Consider the following 6255-nt stretch of genomic DNA (forward strand, 5'->3'; position numbering starts at 1 on the left):
AACAAACCACATGCTCCTCACAGCCATTTATGCACTTTACTTCATCTGTCTCTTATACTGTCTGAGAAAAAAATAGAGATGGGGGGTCTCACTATGTTGCTTAGGCTGGACCTGAACTCCTGGACTCAAGCCCATCCTCCTATCACAGGGTGAACCCCCAAATTGGAGTTCAGCCCAGGAGGCCACGTGATTTCTTGGCTTTGCACAGGAAGGATTCAAGAGTTAGCAGAGTAAAGTGAAACAAGTTTATTTTAAAAGTAAAGGAATAAGAGTGGCTAATGCCATCAGAAGAGCAGCCATGAGAGCTGGAGGTTGCTGTTTTTATGTTTGTTTCTTGCTCATATGCTGAACAAGGGTGGCTTATTCATGAATTTTCCAGGGAAAGGTCAGGGAATTCCCAGAAACGAGGGTCCCTCCCCTTTTTAGACCATGTAGGGTAACTTCCGGATCTTGCCATGGCATTTGTAACCTGTTACGGTGCTGGTGGGGGTTTCCTTTAGCATGGACAAATCGTGGATTAGGATTCGTGTATAACGAGCAGTGAGAGGACCAGGGGTCGCTTTCATCACCATCTTGGTTTTGGTGGGTTTTTGCTGGCTCCTTTACCACATCCTGTTTTATCAGAGGAGTCCTTGTGACCTATGTCTTGGGAAACAAGTCCTGCCAAACTCCTGTCACACCCCCACCTCAGCATCTCAATAGCACAGAGTGCCCTTGTCTGCATTTGCCACATGTGAGTAGTCACCTGTATTGGTCCACTCCCATGCTGCTATGAAGAAATACCTGAGACTGGGTAATTTATATAAAGGAAAGAGTTTTTGTTGTTGTTGGTGGTGGTGGTGGTGGTTTTTGTCTGTTTGTTTTTGAGATGGAGTCTCCCTCTCTTACCCAGGCTGGGGGGCAGTAGTAAGATCTCGGCTCACTGCAACCGCTGCCTCCCACATTCAAGCAATTCTCCTGCCTCAGCCTCCTAGGTAGCCTGGATTACAGGCACCTGCCACCATGCCTGGCTAAATTTTTTGTATTTTTAGTGGAGACAGAGTTTCACCGTGTTGTCCAGGCTGGTTGTGAACTCCTGACCTCAAGTGATCCACCTGCCTCGGCCCCCATGCCTGGCCTAAAATAAATCCTTTTATTGTGAGTTACACAGATCATTCATGACATGCTTGGACTTTCTGGTTTGTCCTGAACATTCCTCTTTATTTCTTAAACGACTAGTCATTTTATTCTAGGTCTAAATTTACCATACAAGATTCTTTCTTATATAAAATTATATCTCTTTAAGCTTTCTTACCCAAAAAAACCTCTTTATTTCTATAACTTTCTTTATATCTCTCTTATTTCCTGGTTCCTTTTACCTTGTTTTATACATGACCTTTAAATAAGCTTTGAATTTGACAAAATTTGTTCACCTTTTTAAAAAGGACACTTAAGAAAGAATGTTTTCCTACAATATGTATTTTTATTTGAAAATACTCAAATAATGAAATATCTATTATTTAATTTAACTTTAGATTCTAAATTATGACAAGTTTGTCTACAAGTATTTATCTCATTACATTTACCTAATTATTTTATTTTGTCTACCTAGATTATTTATGAAAACTATGATAGTCATCATTTAAAGCTATGAAACTCTGAGACAATGAAAATGATATGACCTAACTGACTCCATCTTGCTTCTAACCTCCAAGCTGACCTTGTTCATTCCTGAGCTTTGGGAGGAACTGAATTTATAGTTTAGCATTAAAACAAAGACAATAGCAGTCCTTTCCCAAAACAAACCTCCTTACTGCCTATAGACTAGACTGCCTAAAGCCACAAGATTAGAAGTTATGGGAATTTTACTAAGTAATTCAAGAACAATATCAGTGTCTTATTTATTAAAGATACACTAGCAAGAATCATTCTGTTTTGGACTGGGTTTATGGTTTTGTAACCCCTGTGCCAAATTTTGACACCTTATAGTATTGGGCAAGGATAGGTATGAAATTGCTTGATTAATAAATGCAAATAAAATGTATGCTGGAAATTCTTAAGACATTTCTAATATTACTTTACCAATACTTTTAAAGCTAGCTTACTTATTAAAGATTTATTTAAGTCATGTAAACTTGAAAAATAATTTGACTAGTTTTTCCTTTTTCTGATACAGTATTTTATTTAAATGCTTTTATTTTTCTTTAAGCCAATTAATTAGAGCTCTTTTATACATTTTTGGTAGTGAAACATTGTATATACAACCCATAAATACATAGATGTATTAGGCATGCCAATAGAAATACATCTTATAGGCCAGGTGCAGTGGCTCATGCCTATAATCCCAGCACTTTGGGAGGCTTAAGTGGGTGTGTCACCTGACATCAGGAGCTTGAGACCAGCCTGACCAACATGGTGAAACCCCACCTCTACTAAAAATACAAAAAATTAGCCGGGCATGGTGGTGGACGCCTGTAATCCCAGCTACTCGGGAGTCTGAGGCAAGAGAATTGCTTGAACCTGAGAGACAGAGGTTGCAGTGAGCCAAGATCGTGCCACTGCACTCCAGCCTGGGCAACAGAGCAAGACTGTCTCAAAAAACCGAACAACAACAACAAAAACGAATTATATCTTATAGACTTATAAATACCTTTTTTTTTTTTCCTATCTTAGACTTTCAGATACTTGATAACCTGTTTCACAACCCTAGGCAGTTGTCAGTTAAATAGCCTTAAATGTGCATATTAAAGGAAACAACTCAGGTGAAAATCAAATAGAAAAAATTTACATCATAAGGTACAGAGAGTAAAAGTCTGATGGGGCTAGAGGAAGATTAAAGATGGATGCCAAATCAAACATAAAATTATAGAACTATCATAGGATAGTATAAGAATACCAATTTTATTTAGATAGGGCCTACCTATCTTTTAACTGGATCTCTGAGCTCTGGGAAAGCCCACATTGAATCTTGGGTCTACAAAAAGTGGGAATTATGAGGTTAGACCATGTGATGCTTTTACAGTACACTTAAAAAAATTTTTTTCAACAAAGACATTTCTAAGTGTCTAAACCACATTTTTCCTCAAAAACCCAAGAGTAAGGCAAGGTGCAGTTGCTCATGCCTACAATCCCAGCACTTTGGGAGGCCCAGATGGATGAATTGCTTGAGCCCAGGAATTCAAGACCAGCCTGGGCATTAGAGTGAGACTGCATCCCTACCAAAAAAAAAAAAAAAGGAATTAAAATAAAATAAAAAGAAGGGATGCAGGCCTGCTAACACCTCGGTTTTTAGCTCATAAAGACCCATTTTGGACCTCTGACCCCAGAACTGTAAGATAATAAATGTGTGGGGTGGTTCTGGTTTTTGGAATTTTTTCTTTTTCTTCCTTCTTTCTTTCTTTTTCTTCCTTCTTTCTTTCTTTTTTTATTTTTTAGAGACAAGGTCTCACTATGTTGCCAGGCTGGTCCCAAACTCCTGAGCTCAAGCAATTCTCTTGCCTTGGCCCCGCAAAGTGCTGGGATTACAGGCATGCACCACCGAACCCAGCCTTGTGTTGTTTTAAGCCACTAAATTTGTGGTCATTTGTTTCAACAACCATGCGATATTATTTCACCCACCCTGCTTGTTTGTTTTCTCTTTCTGTTATTTTAAGCTTTTCCCTTTCAGTTTTAGAGCTGAGAAGATCTATCAAACATGAATTTGGCCACAAGCTGACTCTTTTCTCTTCGCCTTGTTGCCCAGGCTGGTCTCGAACTCCTGGGCTCAAGTGATCTATCCACCTCAGCCTCCCAACGTGCTGGGATTGCAGGTGGGAGTCACCGTGAGATATGGTTTGGTCGTGTCCCCACCCAAATCTCATCTTGAATTGTAGTTCCCATAATCCCCATGTGTTGTGGGAGGGACCCGAAGGTAATTTAATCATGGGGGCAGCTATGCTTATGTTGTTCTTGTGATAATGAGTGAGTTCTCATGAGATCTGATGGTTTTATAAGGGGCTCGCCTCACCCTTAGTTCTCATTCTTCTGCTTCCTGCCGCCATGTGAAAAAAGACATGTTTGCTTCCTCTTCCACCACGATTGTAAGTATTTTGAGGCCTCCTGAGCCCTGTGGAACTGTGAGCCAATTAAACCTCTTTCCTTTATAAATTACCCAGTCTCAGCTATGTCTTTATTAGCAGCATGAAAATGGACTAATATACCGTGACTGGCCCCATGATATTTAAAGAAATAATTTATTTTCTCTAAGACTTCTATTTTATCATCTGCCTCTTTCAGAGTTTGTGGGATAATGACAGGATTTAAAGGCTTTCAAGTAATTAGAAATTGTTTTCTTTTCTTTTTGAGATGGAGTCTAGCTCTGTCACCCAGGCTGGAATGCATTGGCGTGATCTCAGCCCACTGCAACTTCCACCTCCTGGGTTCCAGTGATTCTCCTGCCTCAGCCTCCCATGTATCTGGAATTACAGGCTCCCACCACCACATCAAGACAGGAGAGGAATTTCAAGGTCAGTTGGTCCAAGCAACTAGCTCATATTGAGTCACTTCTTTAAAACCGTACCACTTAAAATCTGTACTGAGAATTTAAAACTGAATTCCATAATCTTTGTCTCATGTACATTAGAATCTCGATATCTCAAAAGTGCAGGAACCCTGCCTTACACTTCTAAAACCCTTAGAACATCTTGTCTGTGTCTTGGCATGTAGCCAGGAATAGACACATTTTGGTAAACTTGGCGAATACCCAGTCATCATTGGCATTTGAAGATTAACTCATTGGTCAATATTCAACCCCCTTCGATTAGATGTTTCTGTGTGTTTTGAAAGCTCAAGCCTATGGGAGTGGCTGCCTCCAGGATTCTATTTGTACTGTTTTTTTTGTTTCGTTTTGTTTTGTTTTTGTTGTTGTTGCTGTTGTTGTTAAGACAGACTCTATCACTCAAGCTGGAGTGTAGTAGCACACACATAGCTCTCTGCAGCCTCAACATCCCGGGCTTGAACAATCCTCCCACCTCAACCTCCTGAGTAGCTGGGACCACAGGCGTGCGCCTCCATGTCCCGGCTAATTTTTGTATTTTTGGTAGAGACAGAGTTTCACCACGTTGCCCAGGCTGGCAACATGAGTTTGTCCCAAACTCCTGGGCTCAAGCAATCCACCCACCTTGGCCTTCGAAAGTGCTGGGATGACAGCCATGAGCTACTGTGCCCCACTTGCCTCCTGGATTCTAGAAGTCAACTGTATGGTCAATCTCTCCCTTCAAGCAGAGATTGAATTTAGAGTCCCAATAGGAGGCAAATGGGGTATACAGAACTGAAAATACTGCCATTGTCCTAGTCCAGGTGAGAGGAGCACGTCGGACGGACAACATTGCTAAGTGGAGAGGCAGGATGTCAAAGGTGGTGTGGAGCACAGCTTTGGCCCTATATTCCAGCAGTGTCACTGGGGTGATTTGAGCTGTCTCCCCTAATCACCTAAACTCTCTGACTCCAGTTTCCATGTCACTCAACTAGCGTAATAATACCCACGTATCGGCCGCGTGCAGTGGCTTACGCCTGTAATCCTAGCACCCGCCGCACCCTGCCCTGTGAGGCCCTGGCAGCTGGGGGCGGGCGCGGTGCGGACGCTGCACACAGGACCGGCTCTGCTCTCGGTGCGTAAATTCACAGAGAAACATGAATGGATAACAACAGAAAATGGTATTGGAACAGTGGGAATCAGCAATTTTGCACAGGAAGTGTTGGGAGATGTTTACTGTAGTCTGCCTGAAGTTGGGACAAAATTGAGCAAACAAGAAGAGTTTGGTACTTCGGAAAGTGTGAAAGCTCCTTGTGAACTCTATTCTCCTTTATCAGGAGACGTAACTGAAATTAATGAAGCCCTTGCAGAAAATCCAGGACTTGTCAACACATCTTGTTATGAAGATGGTTGGCTGACCAAGATGACACTGAGTAACCCTTCAGAACTAGATGAACTTATAAGTGAAGAAACATATGAGAAATACAAAAAATCTATTGAGGAGTGATCATGGAACCCCTTAATAAACTAGTATGAAATTACTCAACCCAGCAGAGTTGTCTTAAATTAGTGGATAGAAGACTTAGAATAGCAACTTTTAGCATTACTGATGGGGAAAAAAAAACTATTGTTAACACTACTAATGAGAGAAAGTGCCCTTTACCTTTCGGATGATTATAGATAAACATAATGCACGCCCTGTTCACAATACCCTATGATTTTTAAGCTAGGCTCTAGTATTCAGAATTCGTGAAATTATCCAT

The sequence above is a fragment of the Macaca fascicularis genome, chromosome 14, assembly GCF_037993035.2.
Source record: "Macaca fascicularis isolate 582-1 chromosome 14, T2T-MFA8v1.1".
NCBI lineage: Eukaryota > Metazoa > Chordata > Mammalia > Primates > Cercopithecidae > Macaca > Macaca fascicularis.